Source organism: Neofelis nebulosa, chromosome 13 (genome assembly GCF_028018385.1).
Source record: "Neofelis nebulosa isolate mNeoNeb1 chromosome 13, mNeoNeb1.pri, whole genome shotgun sequence".
Lineage (NCBI taxonomy): Eukaryota > Metazoa > Chordata > Mammalia > Carnivora > Felidae > Neofelis > Neofelis nebulosa.
The window spans coordinates 51,303,688-51,323,481 of NC_080794.1; the positions used below are offsets into that span (position 1 = coordinate 51,303,688).

The window sequence follows — 19,794 nt, forward strand, 5'->3', positions numbered from 1 at the left end:
CCGGACGTGTGTGCCCAGGCTCGGCGTCCCCCCCCCCCCCCCCCCCCCCGCAGAGCAGCCCCGCCCCTGGTGGAGGAAGGGGTGCTGGCCGAGGGCAGCTGTATGAGGGGCCGCCCTGGCTCGGGTCCCCAGCAAAGGAAATGACACTTTTGACCATTCAACTTGGAGCACTTTACCCACTATGTCTTTCAAAAATCGTTGTGGAAAATTTCAAACATATACAGCAGCAGAGAAAATAATAAAATGAATCCCCGTGTATCTATCCATCACTCAGCGTCCACAATTTGCAACTCATGGCCAATCTGGTCTCATCCCCATCACTACCCACTTTCCCCCTCTGCACGGGATAATTCTCAAGCAACATCCCAGACATCATATCATTTCACGCATAAATGTTTCTGTATACTTATTTTCTCTTTAAAGAAATCACGAAACCCAAATAAAAATTGCGGAAAAGGAAGCAAGCGTGCCGAATGGGAAGGCTTTAGCAGGCACCGTGGGAGCCATCCAGCAGTTCTTGGTCTTTCTCTCTGGCAAGTTTGTATTTGTCGCCTGCTGCTTTGTGATTTTGGTCTTGCTGAGGCTGAGGGCACAACGAGCCTCCGAGAACTTCGTGCCCCATTTCAGGAGAGAGGGTGGGGACTGAGGAGGACAGAAGGCTGTTGAGTGGGGCGCTGTGGCGCCTCAGAGTTTGGGGGGATGAACGGCACTGAAGGCCGAGGCCTCAGATGTCACTCACCTGGGAAAAGGCTCATAAGGCAGGAGAGCCGTGGGGCTGAGAAGAGATTTCTGAAAATAGAAAGAAATAAGCTTTGACATGAAGGGGAGTAAGGGGTAGAGTAGCTGGTAGCAGCTGAGAAAGTCAAAATGCAACTGTGAGAACAGAAGTCCGAGTTCCCAGAGTTATTGCACTATAAGAGTTAAAGTAGAAAAATTTTTAAATCTGAAATTCAGAAGGCTGTCACATGGACTAGGTTTACTTCAACGTGATGTTTGTGGGCAAGAGAGAAAGGACTTTCCTAGGAGATACATATGCCTTTAAGAGAGATGTGTGGAAGGGGCACCTGGGTGGCTCAGTTGGTTAAGTGCCCAACTCTTGATTTCAGCTCAGGTCATGATCTCACGGTTCATGAGTTCAAGCCCCATGTGGGGCTCTGCACTGACAGAGTGGAGCCTCCTCGGGATTCTCTCTCTCCCTCTCTCTCTGCACCCCCCTCCATACTCTCTCTCTAAATAAAATTTTAAAAAACTAAAAAAAAAAAAAAAAGATGCATGGAAGCAGGTGGCCTGAATTTGTGGGAAAATTAAGACACATGAGGACTTCTAAAATCAAGCCAGAGGCTCTAGAGAGAGAGGTACAATCCTGATAATATGTTCTCGCTGGCGTGGCAGCAGGACAGAGAGACTGTCAAATCAGGAGAAGAGCTGGAGAGACAAAGCCACTGCAAATCATAGGAAAGAGAAAAGTGATTTAAAAAACCTGAAATCAAGCCCTTGAGAAATCACAATGCTGTGTTGGAAAATCCTGTTGTGTTCAGTGGTGGAAAAAGTCTTGTGAGCAAGTAATTAAATCGGACTGTGTTAGAAAAATAGAACCACTTAGAAACAAATGAAAGTATGATTTAAAAAGAGTCTTTGAAAAGGGTATATCGCTCTATGAATGGGAGCACAGTGACTAAGGTCTTCTGCTAAATGCAATCTTGGTTTTTAAAATTGCCATGGGCAAGGCTGCCAACCACTTACTTTCTCTTGCTGCCTTTCCTGAGATAACTGACCCTAAAAATAGTGTCACTCTCCCCAGCCTGGCCTTAGAGCTCTTCATGGTGTGTCTGGACTAGAATTATTTCCAGAAAGGACGTCCGTTACACTCTGGTTGTGGCGGTATCAGGGAGCAAGAAAGAGAAAAATGATGAGGTCCGTTATCTTAGTTCTTAAACCCTGAAGTGCCCTTTTTCACTGCAGCTGAAGTTCTGTAGCATGAATCATAGCCCTGGTCTTGCAGGCAGTGGTGTTCCAACACCACACCCGGAACCGATCTTCCCACGGGAGCAAGGCATCCTTGTGATGGAGGTGGAGACAGAGCATCGTAGGGTCCCGGGAACGCAGTCAGGCTGGGGCAACACCTGTGCGTGCGCGTGTGCTTGGGGTGCTTGTGTGAGTTGCCCTTTAGGTTTTCTTCCAGTGGTCTGGGCACCCAATCAGGGTACCCTCACTCATTTCCTCTATTCCCTTGACACACACACATGCGCGCACACTCACACGTGCACACACACGTACACACACACCATTCCTCAAACAATTGATGTTAGAACCTACTCATCACATCGTTGAGAGGTAACCAGGGAGGAGTTGGTTCAAACGAGAAACTCCACAGCAGAAGTGAACATGGGCGACTGGTCCTAACAGCAGAGGGTTTGAAAGAGCAGTAGTATCACTCACACAAGTGTTACTATCCAGATCGCCGGGGAAGAACAGTCACGGGCCGATGGAGACGGTGGCGTTTCTCTTTCCATTTTAAAGAAATCTTAAATGTTACTAGTCTATCAAAAGTCCTTGTTACAGGAGTTTGAAAAATAGAAGTGAATGAACAAAGCAAACACTGATACCTTTAATGATGTTTCTTTACCAAGTGCATCATTTGTGAGACATCCTTATCTTCATAATAGAAGGATAATTAACATCACTAATTATCTAATTAAGTTCATTAAGCATCCACCAACAGTGCACCGTGAAGTTGACATTATGTTCTACTGTCAACAAATGCTTTTGATTTCTTAGGAAGTAATTAAAATGTAAATTAGCATGCAATTATATGCACAGGGGAAGTTTTGAATTAGATATTCATTTCAAAACTGCTTAGAGCAACATAGTTTTTGTTTTTTTCTTCAATAAAAGCAGACATTTTGCTATTAATGGTATATATTAAAGTTGCCATTCTGTTGTTTAGTGTTTGAATCATTGCCAGGTTATAGCACTGATATGACACAGTGTTTAGTTGATGTTTGCTACTGTGCTTTGTGTTTTATTTCATATGTTGGTTTGTTTGTGTCTTTTGTGTTTAAAAATACCACAACTGATTTTTTTTTTTTTCTGAGAGCTTTCTCTAACTTAAACCTCCAGCTGACTTTGCCCTTTAAAGGCATTTTAGGTCAAATCTCTTAGGTTAGATCCTGTCAGGTTAGATTCAGGGAATGGAATCATTGGCTTGCTGAGAGCCGGTCACGCACATGCCCCTACACACACAGGGAAGAGGGAGGTTGCACAGATCAGACTTGTGGTACGGCCACCTTTGATTCCAAGTTCAAATTTCTCTTCTTTTTAGGGCAGCCCTTTGGTTTCTGATGAAATATCATAACTTGGGGTGCCTGCGTGGCTCCATCGGTTAAGTGTCCGACTCTTGATGTCAGCTCAGGTCATGATCTCATGGTTGTGCACTTGGGTGTGGAGTCTGCTTAAGATTTTCTCTCTCCCTCTGCCCCTCTCCCCTGCTTGCACTCTCTCTCTCTCTCTCTCTCTCTCTCTCTCTCTCTCTCAAAAAAAAGAAGAAATATAATTTTATTATAGATCGGGACAGATGGGGACGCTTCCTGAAACATCACAGCATCCCCAGATATTTGCTGGAAGAGAAGGTCCTAAGACAGAAGCCACCATGCCCAAAGTCTCAAAGTTCTCATTTTTTTCAACAATCCCAACTGAATCCTAGAATGCAGGTGTTTTATTAAATCTCACAATCTATTGTCAGAGCCCCGTGGGTGTGATACCCACCTCCACCATCTTCTTGCATGGAGACACGGGGTCATTTGAGCATTGAGCTGATGTCACCTGTTTAGTGAGGAGGAAAAGTCCCTGCTCATGATATTTCAACATCCTCAATCACTTTTTGCATGGTTTTTCCAGGGATGGATTTAGGTGGTGCTGGATCCAGACCCCTCAGTTTTGTGTGAACAAGATTTCAGATAAATGCAGAGAGAATATGGTGGCCTAAGAGAGACTGTCCCTTGTTCTCTTGAAAGGATCGACATCAGGGTTTGGCCATGAGTAGAGTCTGTTGAATCACTGTCATAACTGTGGATGCAGACATGCCCATAGTCTAAGCAGAGAGAGGCTGGTGTCTGGGGCAGGTGGGGGGACAGCATCATGGTACAGGGACTGGTGAGGGACATGAGGCCAGCTGGACTGTGACGAGCAGTGGCATCACGCTAGAGGAAACCCACACAGGATCTGCATAGAGATAGGCAGTTTGGGGATGGGCCCTGACATCTGTCCCATCTCTGCTGGCAAGCTGTGTGTTGTGGTGTGGCCTGCATTTTTGTTCTCACTTGTCAGTCCGGAGGGGGGCTCCTTTTTCCAATCCATGTAAAGGATAGTGGCTAGGCTGGCAGAGACCTTGGCCCAATCGAGGGATCCCACTACTAAAATCAGATGATGTTGACCTTCTCCTAACAGGCAGCAAGCACCTACCTCAGCAAACAGAATTGTCTCTACCAGAACTTTCCTCTCAATTTATTCTTAAAACTTATCTTTTAGAAAAAAATTTTAATGTTTCTTTTTGAGAGGGGGGCAGGCAGAGAAAGGGGGAGACACAGAATCCGAAGCAGGCTCCAGGCTGTCAGCACAGAGCCCGATGCAGGGCTCAAATCCATGAACCGTGAGATCATGACCTGAGCTGAAGTCAGATGCTTAACCGACTGAGTCACCCAGGCGCCCCTTAAGTGCGGTCTGCTATATCGTGACTTCCTAAGAATGCAAAGTCCATACAATAAATGAATAATCAATACCAACAGCAACTCACTTCATCCCACGGCTGGTTTGTGGCCCTGCCTCATGCTAGTCACACATTTCCTCCTCTGTGACTGGCATGAAGGGATGGCAGCGTCATGATGCCCCACAAATGTGCCATGATGCCAAGGGCTCTCCCACCTGAGAGCAGCCCAAAACCACCTCTGATCATTCATCTCTGGTCATTCAGCTTCACAGGAAATGGGGCTAAAGTTGCTCTGCTCTTGGCAGCTAGATGATTTAGCTTGAACCCTCTCCAAGAGAGCAGGCACTGAGGTTATGCAAGTTCCACAAATCAATGGAATATTCTCAACATAAGGTCCCGACCACTGCCTGTTGAAAGGCGCATTGAATCTAAATTATGTTTGAAAAGTCTTTAGGGACAAATACTCGGTTCCTTCTCCAGAGACATCTATCCAAACAGAAACATCTAGTCTGAAAAAGTTTACTAGACCTTTCACCTCCTTTTGCTAGTTTTTCTGGTTTTCTTTCTTTCATCTCTGTAGTATTTTTATTACAAAATCAGGCTGTGTTTGTGCACCATATATAGTGGGTGTCGTTGAGGAATGTTTCAAAGTAACTTGAGGTTCAAGTCTGCAGCTCAATCCACGATATTTTAATGTACACAAATACTTCATCCTACGTAATTCAATAGCATAGGAATTTATTGAATAGACAGAGTGTTCCTCTCTAAAAATATGGAGATGAATGGCCCGTGATCTCTATATTTAAAGAATCCTTTTGTCATTTATTGATCTCTCTCCTTAGATGGCATCTAAGAAGAATTACAGTAGATGAGTTTCTGAAAAAAAATGTATACAGGTGAAGATTTTATAAATTGAAACAGATTTGAAATCAACTTAGGGACCTGGCAATTTAAAGGAATCCTGGGTTGAATCCTTTTGAAAACTGCAGTCCTTTACTTTAAAGGCAAATTATACCCAGGAGTTTATTTTGAGGTTCAGATTTCCTAATGTGCAACATACCTGCATCCCCAAAACCAATGTTGTGGTTGGGGGAAGGTATCATTGTCCTACAAAATGCTTTCAGTTTTGAAAAATTATGACATGAGGTTGGGAGAAACATCTTTTTGTTTCCTTGTCCAGATTTGGATTTTTAAAACTTAAGTATATTCATCAATGTAAGAACGCTTTTGAGTTCCTAAGGCAGAAGTGTCCCAAACTATGTAAATGATAAAACGGCAGATGGTGGTGGGGTGGAGAGTGAGCGTGGGGCCCTCCCGAGGCGCTGTTGCCATTCACAACCCGCTAGGCCCCACTCCCAGCTCGGCCGCCAGGCGCCTGCCACGTGAGTTACAGCCGCGTTCTCGCCCTGGGACCCATCTATTATGAGAAACCATTTTGGTTAATTAAAAAAGTGTTTCCAAGTCTCAGAACAGGAAGTTCTGAAATTTCCTTCCCTTTGCTGTTGTCGATGGGGGTTGGTGAAGACTCGACTCCGTGGCCTGGAAGGGGGGGGCGGAGAGTGGAGACAGCAGAAGGAACCATGGCCGTCCAGTCCTGGTGGCCTGGGAGAAAGGCTCAGGGGTCCTCGGGTGCTGGTGGATCTACTGGTATAATTAGGGGTGTTGAAGAATTAGCTGAGGTCATTGAGTAAATCAAAAGTGCAGTTGAATGGGTCTGTGTCGCATCGGTTCTTGCAAATGGTCCCTCACCCTCGGACCTCTGTGTCCAAGAGCTGCTGTATGGGCTGGGGCAAGAGATGAGGTGTCCGCTCACAGTTTGGGAAACGGACTGTGGGCAAAAGGGAATAAATGAGAAAATATTCAATAGTGTGACACGATCTGGAAGAAATAGATGGTGTCTTAGAGACTGGCTCGTGATCACTGTGGGTTGGATGTGATAATTCAGTTGAGAGGAAAGAGTAGCCATCCAGCACCTGGGGAATGTCGGTTCCCGAAATGGGCCCAGCTAGTGGGATGGTGGGAATGAGTTGGTGTATTTGAGAACAGATCCATATAAATGGGGCATGGAGCTCAAACGGGAGAGTGATCCAGGAGGAGGGTGGCAGGAACCAGCTGTCGAGTGCCATACTAGCTTCTCTGGGGGATCAGAAAATATGTCTGCATCCTTGACTATATCTGTATCCGTCTCTATTTCTCTCTCTCTCTCTCTCTCTCTCTCTCTCTCTCTCTCTCTCTCATCTTTAAGCACCCATTTCTTCTGCAGACATTCCCTCCAAAATCCCATGCACATTCATTGATGTCCTATCGTATCCCAGGCCCTTGAGTTAAGGCCAGTACAGACAGTGTCCCTGACCAGGGAGCCCACCTTCTTAGGAGGGTGAAATAATTACAGTGTAACAGGAGGTTAAGGCCCAAGAAGTGCCCAGATGAGACAGGGCCTCGCATGAGCTTCTTGGAGGTGTTTGAGCTGAGACTTGGAGGAGGAGGAAGGGGAGGAAGGATGTGAGGGAAGATTGGAAGTGAGGAAGGGGCCCCTTCAGGTGCAGAGGGATAGTTGTGACCATCTATCTGCCTTGTGGGTTAGCTGCTAGTCTGGTATTACTGGAATATCATATCCAGTTTGTCTTAACTTAATTTCATGTATTTATTTATATTCTGATTCACTCCCCAGAGGATTTATGTTACCTTCAGATAAGGATGCATGTGCTAAAACACAGAAACGAGATCAGAAAAAATAATAATAGAAGAAGAAAGCCAATTCCCGGGGAATTAAGATCATTAACATGCAGTCTATAAAGAGTAACAGCCAAGCATCTATACTGTGCTCTAGCTTTCTGGCTGCCATTGTGGAACAAGAGGCAACATAGTTCATATGTTTATCCCCCACCCATCAATTACACTTTTGCTGGGAGGTAGAAGAACTTGCGAACAGGGACCTAGGGAGACCAAAGCAGATGGCCCTGCCCAGCATCTCCTTGCCACCCCTACTGGGAATTTTTAAGGATGTGATCTGACCATGTCATGTCCCTGATCAAAACCCAGCATTTATTGCCACGCCGCGCGGAATAGGACACAGACCCACAACCCCGCGGCGAGAAACCTGACCTCGCTGCTTTTCTAAGCCCCTCCCTTGCCCCAGTCCTGTGCAGTCTGCAGGGCAGACCTGTATTTGGTTACAGTGCACCCTGTCTTCTCCCATCTGTACCCTGGGGCAAATGTGGGTCTGTCTGGCCTGAACGAGCCTCCCCCTACCAGAGGACCAACTGCTTCTCCTGGACTTTAAATCCCCCGCCCCTTCTGAAAGCCTGCCACGCCCTCTCCGGCCTGGCCGAGACCCTGCACAGCCACAGCTATCTATTTTTCACTCAACGGTGGTGCATCTGTGAGGGCCCAGCCTAAGGGAGGAGGCAGGTGTGTTGGTGTTGACTGCATTACCTGTGAGCGACAAACAGCCCAACAGTGGGTGCCTACTGGCAAGCCCTGGGGTGACCTCCCAAGAGAGCCGAGGTGAGCAAGTGTGTGCAGCACCAAGGAGGACAGGGATACGGTCAGGGCCACCCTCAGGTAACTCCTCTTGTGGACCCAGATTGCAGTCAGGGCCGTCCTGAGCACGCAGGTCAAGAGTTCTGCTCTGGAGGCAGACAGTGACAGGACAGTCCCGGCCAAGGTGGCCTTGTCTCTCTTCTCAAAGCCTAAAGAAGGAATCCTCCCTACAAGCTCCAGTCTCCTTTTGTTTTCTCTCTTTGACATGGCAGTTTCAGCACTGGGCATTATCTGGAGTGAAAACCCTGCCATAACAAAGCATCACAGACTGGCGGCTTCACCAACAGATATCTCTTTTCTCACACTTCCCATCTGTCGGAGCCTCATGGAGGCCCTGATGCCCAAGGAGGAAGCAAAGAGGAGGGAGGGTGGCTTCGTCGAGAAGACTCGTTACCTGCAATCCCAAAGCCTTTGTCCTTTGCTGCACTGGAGTGTTGTTGTTGTTGTTGTTTTGAGTAGTCATTCTCCATGCACTCATGACGATTGAATTTAATAAAAACATCACAGTTCAAAAAAGACAAATTAGAAACCACCGTTCATCTTAGAAATTAATATGTGAGTGAATTTAACAAGAGATGAATTGCGCTGTGGTGATCTGGTCCCTCCTCAGCCACTCCGAGCACCAGTTGTTTGTCATTATTGCTGGAAATATGATTATTACTCTGGTATTGCTTGACATTTATTAAGAATCCAGGGGCTATGTCTCCATAACAGAGAAAAGCGCAATTATCTGGGCACTTGGAGAAAAGAGCGTTTCCTGGCCCGAGTTGTCCAAATAGATATCCCGCAAAGACCCCTCGACCATGACCGCACGTGGCTCGCTGGGCACACGCCCCTCCTTCACGATGGGCTGCTGACATTTTATGTGCACATGTATAGATATTATACGTGGCTTATGAATGAACACACAAGGAAAGCATTTAATTGCTTCTGTCACGTAACCCAAACCAGGTCTCCACCAAGGACTTATTTAAAGGTAGATGTGTCAGCCTTTTACAGAGAAGGCATAAACAGAAGAACTTTATTGAATGTTTTACAGTCAGGAAAATCCTGATTTTCAGATGGTTTAAAAAAAAATTTTTTTAATGTTCATTTATTTTTGAGACAATGTGAGAGAGTGCAAACAGCAGAGGGGCAGACAGGAAGACACAGAATCTGAAGCAGGCTCTGGGCTGTCAGCCCAGAGCTTGATGTGGGGCTGGAACTCACAAACTGTGAGATTATGACCTGAGCCGAAGTCGAACGCTTAACTGACTGAGCCACTCAGGTGCCCCTCAGATGGGTTTAAAGTGCAGGGGTGTGAAGGCCAGACCTGAAAGTGTTGCCACTGGCCCTGATGGATCTCCTTAATCCTGACCACATGGAGTGCTTCACTCTACACAGAGAATAAACAGCTGCAGAAAATATGGCCCGGAGGAGTGACAAGGGTCTGTGAGTTTCATGTCAATCTCTCAAACTTTTATTGTTGTCTCTGTTTACCTGGCCCTTGGGGACAGAGATGGGCAGTGTCCTCAAGGAGCTTATTCTCATGGGGGGAGGGTGCTAGTGGGAAACCCAGCCACAATAATTCAGAATACTGCTCTCACAGTTTTCTACTCTATCGTGGGAGTCCTGAGGAGGTTTCCAGGAAAGAGAAGAGTATTAATGATGGTTTCATGGTACCTACAAAGTGTGTGCACAGAGCATGGTTTCTTCTGTCGCTCATTGCCACCCCATGACATTACACTGTTAATCAAATATCTCTTCCTCTCAGCCCCCACCAATGGAGAAAAGGTGACCAGTGAGTGACGATGATAGTGACCAATGGGAACGTGAGATCTGTGGTTGGGGGGTGGGGCAGTCTCTTCCACATCTGGTTTCACTCCTGCCTCCATGAATGGGAGCTCATCTGAGTTTGACTTGCACCTGTCTCTTTTTTCTTTGGCCAGAGAAACCAGGGGTGAAAGGACTCTAGATCTGACACCAACATCGAATGGTTATTTTTTTTTATGGAATTATTAGTGAATACTTGTAACCTAAAAGATTTGTAAGAAAGGTTGCCTACAGTGGAGTCATGTTATACAGATTAAGTTTTAAAATATATCCATGAAACGAAAAGCAAGCTGTGAACAGTACTCTCACAGTTCCTTCACATTGTTCATTGAGAACAATACCATTTTGACTCTGTGAATTCGGCACCATACGTCTGCATATCCACCGCGCAGCTTTCCCACCCTTTGGGGAATTAATTACTGTTTCTTTGTTAAGTGTCTGATGAAGTGGTTGGCTCGTGCAATTAGGGAGAACGAGATTTGCCAAAAAACCATTTGTCTTTGAACATGAGAATTACACTCAGCACAATGAATTGTTTATACCCAAGGGCATTGTGGAGCTGTGCCCAGCTGGGAGAGCAGTGACTCTTACCTTCCGTCGCAGTTTCATAATGGGGTTTGGGTGGGAAGCTGTGAGAATTTCAGTGTATTTTCTAATACACTTTTTGTCTAGGTATACCTTTCATATACTTTCCATCTTCATATTCAATACTGCCACGTGTGCCTCACCCAGCTTCCCCTATTGATAACATGAAAGATTACTGTGGTGCATTTGTCACAGCAAAGAAACTGACGTTGGTACATTACAGTAACTAAACTCCAGACCTCATTTTTCTTTCACCAGTTTTCCCACTGATCCGGGATCCAGTGAGGGGCACCACATCACAGTTAGTTATCGTGTCTCCTTGGGCTCCCCTGATCTGTGACAATTTCTCAGACTTTTCCTTATTTTCCATGACTTTGACAGTTTTGAAGAGTACTGGTCAGATGTTTTGGGGAGTACGCCTCTATTTTGGTTTGTCTAATATTTATCATAACTCGCTTGGGGCTGTGAAGCTTTGGAAGGAAGATCACAAAGAAGAATGAGCTTTCACCACATTGCATCAGGTCAGGGGTGCGTGACACCCGTGTAAATCATCACATGGTCCTGGTGCTGTCTGCCACATTTCTCCACTGCAGAGTTCCTCTCATTCCCCTTCCCATACTTGGTTTTTTGGAAGCAAGTCCTTAAGACCAGCCCACCCTTCAGAGTGGGCTCCTGGTGAGGAAAGCATCTACATATATTATCTGAAATTCTTCCGTAAGGAAGGTTTTTCTCTTCTGCCCCATTATTTATTTATTCAATCTTTTTTTTTTATATCCGTAGGGTCTCATCCATATTTATTTTATAATTTGGGCTATCATCCTCTAAGCCTGTTATTTATCTTGCGTTCAATTGCTCCAGCTCTTTGCTGAGAATATTTAATTGATCTCACACTTGTTTTCACCGTAGGTCTCTTGATCTTTTGTCCATTGATCACAAACATGAATCCACATGCCTTACATGTATTTTAGTGCATCCTTACTGTAATCATTCTAACATTCTTGGAGTGTGTATTATTCAGGATAAGTTAGGTTATGTTGCGGTAACAGACATCCTCGAACTGAATTGTCCTAAAATAGCGAAGGCTTATTTCTCACTTGTGTTACAAGTGCCTTGTGAGTTGGCCAGGAGTCTACCGTGCCTTGTCCTCCCTCAGAGACATTAGCTCGTGGAGCAGCCATCATCTAGAACGTTGAGTGTTACCATGGCAATTAAAAAAGAACTTAGCAAATATCTCATGAGTCTTTTAAGCTTCTGCACACTTCTCCCCAGCCCCACCTAGCTAAAAGGTAGCAGGAAGGGCGATCATGCCATGTCCCTATAGGAGGAGAGAACTGACACTATTTGGCCAACAGCATTATTGGCCACCATACTGTTTTTTCCTTCAGGTTTTCTTTTCTATGCAAATCTATACAGATTTAACTCTTATTATTGTTAGCATATGGCTGTCCAACCTCCTTTTAAAAATCAATATATCGAAAACCTGGTTCCATATCATTAAATCTTTTTTGCCACCAGGGCTGCAGTGAACGGTTGTATAGGTTGCACGCAAAGGCATCTGGCCAGAGTGGCAACAGGAAGCTGAAATCCAGCCTTTTTTCCATTATTCAAGTCATCTATCCAGGTCCAGGACAGTATCTGCCCAAAAAGGGACACAAAGGTGCTATGTGGGCTAGTGGTGGCCTTTTGGGAGAGCATGGTTTGTATCACTGCATAATACTGTCTCGTAAGGAAGAGCCAGCCTCCCATGTGTTGATATTTACGTTGTTTCATTTTGTGCTACTATACCTGGGATGGTGGAAAATGTTGTCAGTGAATGTTTGTGTATGTATCTTAGGGTTTCTTTGCAAGAAATTACAAGCAGAGAAAATGGTGAGAATTCAAAAGAGATATACAAAGTGTCAGCGCACAGTAGATAACAGTCCAGGTGAAGAGTTTAGTCCTGGACCTAGCACGTGTGGTGCTTGGCTGGAGAGGCCAGGAGCTCTAGCTGTAATCTTGGCCCCAAGTTCCTGAGCAGAGTCTGAGGGGCTGTCTTCAGATGCTGGCCTTCCTTGTGTTTGCAGGGCCACACAGCTGTGATTACAGGGCTAATGATGCTTTAAACAAACAAGTGTAACGACCATCATCAGAGGACAGCAGGCACTTCCTGTGGGGCCATGTGGGCAAGAGGGTCACCAGCATCTGGCCAGCCCCAGGGGTGCCCTGGCAAAGGTGGGCCCTACCAAGCCGAGGTCAGCTCACTTACAGGTGAGCCCACAGTGGGATATGCCCCATTCCCCAGTCCAAGATCTGGTCTGGATTCTGTAGCCAAGCCCTTCCCTAAGGAGGCACTGGGACAGCAGGGTACGGGCTCTAAACCAGATCTGGACCCTCTCAAACCTCCAAACAGCCTTCTGAGGCCCTTTGTTCTACTTCAGAGGTTCTCAAACTCTTTAACACACAGGCAGTTGCTAAGCAAAGGCTATTTAGTTCCAATAAACGATGCAGAGCTCTGCTCTGAATTTGTCCCTGATCCATGTGCCACATTCACTGCTGCCCAGGCAGATGGGCCTCTGCCCTTGAACCGACCCAAATCGCCCACCTCCTGTCTCTACATACCAAGTGTGACAACTTTCTAGAGCATGAAAGTTCTCAAAGCCCAACAGGAGAGTAGTGTTTGCCTAGCACTGTGGAGACGCACAGGGTGGAAATGCGCGTGGGGGAGACACACGTGATGGCGGCCTCCAAGAGCTCATCTTCCGGGGCTTCCACTTCCTTGGAGTGTTTTGTTGGAGTCATTCACCCTCGCTTATCCCACTTATCATCATACAGATTTGTCAGGAGACTAAATATTAAATGTGATAATGCACATGGAAACTTCTTTGTCCTCTGTAAAGTGCTAGGTCCTTCCTTTCACCTCCAAGCACGAAGAGCCTCTCCCTCCCCCAGTACTCATGTCAACCTCTACTTGGGCTGCCGATCTCATCCTTTCTCGTTTATCTGGCAGAACCTGCACCATCAGGGACCTTTTCCTTTGCTTTTCAACTGTCTCCCATTCACTGCCAAGCTCCCCTCAGTGCGGTAATACACTTGAGTTCTATTCTTCCTCTTTTATCCTATGACCTTGCTCCCACCTCTTTTTCTCTTCTTCAGAGTCAAGTTTCTTGAATGAGTTGCCTATACTCATGGTCTCCACTTCCTTATCCTATTTCTAGTTGACTTATTGCTATCTAATCATCCCTCTGAAACAACTCTCAGAAGTTGCCAATGACCAGTTCCTGCAGACAAATCCAATGGATGTTTTCAGGCCTCATCTTACAGGACTTCTCTGGTGCATTCACTGTGGTCACATGGCCTTGGCTTCCATGGCCTCTCTTTATGGTTTTCCTTAAACCTCTCTAACCTTTCTCCTGCTGGCCCGAACTTTGCTAGTGTTTTCCAGCTTTTGTACCTTGTCTCCCCAGTCTCCTCTCTGTACCTACTCTCTAGGAGGGATCTTATCATCTCTCAGGGTTTTCCTATCATCTGGTTGGTCATGACTCACAAATTCATCAACATGAGATGTCTCATCTGAGCTTTATTCCAGGGATGTGCAGCCATACCTCTGACACTTGAATTCAGCGTGTTACACATCACATCATTTAAACTTGCTTTCTCTTGTTCTTGTGATCTCTCTCTCTCTTTTTTAAATGTATATTTATTTTTGAGAGAGAGAGAGAGGCTGAGAGAGAAGGCGACAAAGGATCCAAAGACGGCTCTGCGCTGACAGCAGAGAGCCCGATGTGGAGCTCGAACTCACCACAAGATAGTAACCTGACCTGAAATTGGAAGCTTAACTGATTGAGCCACCCAGGCATCCTCTCTTAATTTTCCTTAGTTTATCTAATTTAATTCACTCAATTAGGCAAACCAGAAATTTTGGAGAAATTCTTACTCTCTCATACAGTCACTGATTCCTACCAATTTTACATTTCTTATAGTTCTTGAATTTGACTTCTCCACTTTACTCATTCCTCCATCTAATGTCTCACTTGTACTGTGACAGTAGTGTCCTAAGCGGGCTCCCTACTTCCAGTCTTTCCTTCATTAAATTCGTCTTTCAAATTGCTGTAAGAGTGAGCAATTAAAATGCTAATGGACCACATCAGACTTCTATTTAAAACCTCTCCTTTAAGATACATACAGCTAAAGCAACATCTCAACCACAGAACCTTCCCTGAACATGATTGGTGATGAGGTCTCCTCTTCTGTGTGTTTACTGGGTCCTGTGTTACCATGTCCTGTGCATAGCTCTGTCTCGACATTGGTCATGGCAGCTCATAACCATCTGCCTCTTCCATCACATTCCACAAAACCAGATATGAGGTTCATCTTTGTACTCCAGCGCCTAGAAAATAGGAGAAGGACAATGAATGTTTTCTGAACTTAACAATAGAGAGTAAATTTGACATTAGAAATGAAGTATCTGAGCAAGGATGCAAACACCCCTGGGCTATAGCTATTGTAGCTAAGCTATTTTTTTGAAGAGTAAAGATGGTTTATAACTTAACTCACACAGAATTTTATCTAATTGTGAAGTTCGAAGAGACCATCTAAGTCAACTGTTTTTAACTGATCTTACCTGTGACCTACATACAAATAGTCTCTTTGGGTGACCCTTTTCAGTTTACAAAGTACTTTCATTCTACAGTGTCACCCTATCTTCATAACATCTATTTAGAATAATCAGAAGAGATACTGTTAACCTCATTTTATAGATGGTAAATCAAAGACATATCAAGTGGTTTGCCCATGTACTGTAGGTAGTAAGGACCAAGAACCAAGGTCCCTGGACTTCTCTTTCTACCTCCAGACCCTCATTTAGCAACACGGAGCAACATGGAAGTCTGGACATGTTGTCACATGTCTTGCTAGAGTCCGCCTGCCTGAAACTCCCTGCTCTGGTCCCATTTAAGCCCCTGGGGTCACCCACACAAGGCCCATCCATCCCTTTTTGGCAAGATGTGTGGCACATGTGCTACGTGACAGGAGCTGCTTTGTGTCCAAGTGCTCCCCAAGAGCTCTCTTCTGCTGCAAGTCTCCAGAGCACCGTGTATGAAAGAGGTCTGGGCTTCTGCCTTAGATGTAAAATTAGTCAAATTTGTCACCATTTTATGTCACTTACAATGCTCATAATGATTGCTTTACTTATAAATGTGTGTAAATATGTGTAAACAGCCATATGAAAGAAAATTCTGCAAAAAAAAAAAAAGGAAATCAAAGAAAAGAAAGAAATCATTCTATTCCCACTACTTCAAAACTGTAAGTGGGGTTTTACAATTATATTGTTTTCATATTTTTGAATCTGTGCTGATAAACACTTTTTTTTATTTTATTGAAATGTAACACACATAGAAAAAAGTGTTTAGATTACAAATATTCACATTTAAGAATTTTAACAGAGTGAACATGTGACCAGTACTCAGAGAAGAAAATATAGCATTACATTATATTACCCAGAAGCACTCCCAAACCCCGTGTTCTTTCCTGGTCACTAGTCCCCTCTTTTCTCCGAGGAACCATTATCCTAGCCTCTAATATCACACATTAGTTTTTCATGCTTTTACTTTATGTAAATGAAATGACATAGTATATATGCTTTTCTCTGGCTTATTTCCCTCCAGACTATGTGCAATTTATCTATGTCATTGCATGGAGTGGTAATTTATTGATTTTCATAGTGTTAGAACAATAATTCTTGGGACCCATTTACCCTCTTAAAAATGACTGGGGACTCCAAAAAGCCTTGTTTATGTTTATTGTATCTATTGATATTTACCACATTAGAAATTAAGACAAAATTTAAAAAGTAATGCATTTTATTAATTCATTTAAAAGTAACAGTAATAAATCCATTATATTTAAAAATAAATAGCACTTTTAATAAATGTTTTTCAAAATAAAAATTATTAAAAGGGGAGTATTGTTTTATATTTTTGCAGGTCTCTTTAATATCTGTCTGACTTAGTAAGAGGACAGTTGGATTCAATTCCTGTATCTGCTTCTTTACTCAATCAGTTGTGCTGTATTTTTTTTTTTTGGTTGAAATATATGAAGAAAATCTAGCTCCCTGTAGATATGCAGTTTGAATTCAGAAAGGAAATTATAGACATTCTTTGATACTCCACCAAAACTCAACAAGTAATAGCTTCTTAAAGGTTAGTTGAAACCTTTATCAGTGAATTTTTTTGTGCATTAAACATATTGATCTGTTTTGCACTTTGGATATTTTAACTCATACATGATTTTATAACATGCGTCTAACATGCTTTTGGAATATTGGTTCCTTGAGTTACGTAGATCTCCTTAATGTTGACACATTTCCTTGGACAATATGGAAAAAACATGTTCATGTCCCCACCAATATTAAAAGTTTTAGCTACTGTCAAGCTTATAGAGGCAGATATACGTTTTCTAACATTCTAATATTTGAAATTTGAAAGCTTAATTTTATCATTGTCAGAAAATACTGTCAGTTGTTTTATTTGAGAAGACAGGTCTACTTTATTTTATTTTGCTTTTTTTGTTGCTATTGTGAGTGGAACTGTTTTCTTAATTTCCTTTTCGGATAGTTTGTTCTTTGTGTGTAGAAACATGACTCATTTTTGTATGGTGATTTTGTATCCTACAACGTTATTGAATTCATTTGTTAGTTCTAACAGCTTCCTTTCCTTTTCTTTCTTTCTTTCTTTCTTTCTTTCTTTCTTTCTTTCTTTCTTTCTTTCTTTCTTTCTTTCTTTCTTTCTTCTTTGGTTGAGTATGTAGGGTTTTCTACATATATGACTATATCATCTACAAACAGAAATAATTTTACTTCTTCCTTTCTAATTTGGATGTCTTTTATTTATTTTTCTTATTTAATTGCTCTGACTAGGACTCCCAGTGCTATGTTGAATAGAAGTGGTAACAGTGAGCATCTTTGCTTTCTGGTGGATCCTAGAGGGAAAGCTTTTGGTTTTTCCCACTGATTATGATGTTAGGTGTGGGCTTTTCACATATGGCCTTTATTATGTTTAGGTAAATTCCTTTTATACTTCTTTTTTTGAGAGCTTTATCATAAATAAATGTTCAACTTTGTTAGATGCTTTCCCTGTGCCTTTTGAGGTGCTCCTGTTCTTTTGTTCTTTCATTCTGTAAATGTGGTATATGACATTGATTGATTTGCAGATGTTGAATCATCCTTTTATCCTAGGGAAAAATTCTAGTAGGTCGTGGTGTATTATTATTGTAATGTGCTGTTGAATTCTATTTGCTAGCATTTTATTGAGGATTTTTGCATCTCTGTTTACAGGTATATTGGCCTATAGTGTTCCTTTTTGTGACATCTATCTGGCTTTGGTATCAGGATGATGCTAGCCTCATAAAATGAGTTTAGAAGTGTTCCCTCTTCTTCTGTTTTTTTTTTTTTTTGTTTTGTTTTTGTTTTTGTTTTTTGGAAATTTAAGAAGGATTGGTATTAATTATGTAGCGACACATTATGCTTTATCTATTGCTGATTTCCACTGAATTTTTTCTCAAATTTGGTCTCTCATCCTCTAATTACTGTTTATGCCCAGGCCTGAAATTTTCTTTGTTGGCTGAGTTTTATTTGCAGATTTAGTTTCTGTAATAGACATCGCACAATTTAGATTTTCTGTTTCTTTTTGTATCAGTTTTGGTAAGTTATGTTTTCCGGGGAATGTGTGTGTAGTTCATCCAAATTTCAAATGTATTAGCATAAAGTTATTCATAATGATTCTTTGAATGTTTGTAGAATCTAGAATGATGTCTCGTTTTCTTTTTCCTGCTCTTGGTAACTTTTGACTGTTTTTTTTTCTTTATCAGAATTTCTGGGGGAGATATTAAACGTATTTTCCTTGGGTTTGAATTGTTTTTCAAATTTCTTGATAGATTACATGCTTATTTTTTCTAATAATACTATTGGTATATTACATATATCCCCACAAAAAAGTTTTAGTTCTATCATACATGCTTTATTATGTGATATTTTCATTTTCATTTAGGCTAAAATATTTTCTAACTTCCATTTTGATTTCTTCTTTGACCTATGGGCTACTTAAAATAATATTGCTTAATTTTTAAATATATGGGGATTAAAAAAAATTTGCTTGTAACTTAATCCCACTATGTTCAAAAAAGTATATTCTGTGTAATTTCGGCCATTTGAAATTATTTTATGTTTGTTCCATGTTCCATCCTGTGGCAGGTTTTAGTAGTAATTCCATTTGAGCGTTCTGTATCATTTATTTTCTGCAATTTTTTAAACAGTTCATCAGATGAGGCTTGCCTACTATAGTCTTCAAATATTCTTTATTTCTATTTCTTGTCAGCTTCTTCTGTTAGTTACTGAGAGATAAGTTATCTTCTTCCAGTATGATTGTAGACTTGTTTGCTTCTCCTTTCAATTCTGTTATGTTATATATTATATATTCTGAGGCTATATTAATAGATGCCTCCCATTTAGAACTTATACTTTCCTAGTGTATTTATCCTTTATCATTATGAAGTACTGTCTTCATTCCTAATAACACTTCTTACTTTAAAGACTGCTACTTGTACAGTTTTACCACATTTCTTTTGGTTAGCCTTCGTCTAGTTTATTTTTTTTTTTTACCATCATTTTACTTTCAACCTTTTGTGTCCTTATTTCAAGGAGTATCTCTTTTTAAGTAGCATTTACTTAGGTTTTCCTTTTTGATACAGTTTATCTTTTATTTGGAGCATTTACTCTATTTACGTTGAATGTAATTAATGACAATTTCAGTTTAAATCCACCTTGTTTAAAATTTTCTGTTTGTAATATCTGTTATTTATTCCTTTTTCCCCTCTTTCAACATATTATCAACTATTTTAAATTATTGTACTTCCCTTCTATTACCTGGAAGTCACATATTCTTTTATTATGTTTTTAGTGGTTAGCCTAGAAATTACAATGTGCATATTTGCTTTATTGAAGTCTAATGTAAATTAGACCCTTTTTCCAAATTAAAAAAAAATTTTTTTAATGTTTATTTATTTTTGAGAGCAAGAGAGAGAAAAGGACACAGAGCATGGAGGGCTGGCAGAGAGAGGGGAGACACAGAATCTGAAGTAGGTTTCAGGTTCCGAGCTGTCAGCACAGAGCCTGACAT

At 42.3% G+C, this 19,794-nt stretch overlaps 1 protein-coding gene across 6 annotated transcripts in view; it reads left to right on the forward strand.

Moving 5' to 3' along the window:
• The window catches only part of WDFY4 (WDFY family member 4), a 297,907-nt gene that overhangs the window by 159,839 nt on the left and 118,274 nt on the right, over positions 1 to 19,794 (forward strand). The gene's annotated exons all lie outside the window — the stretch shown is intronic.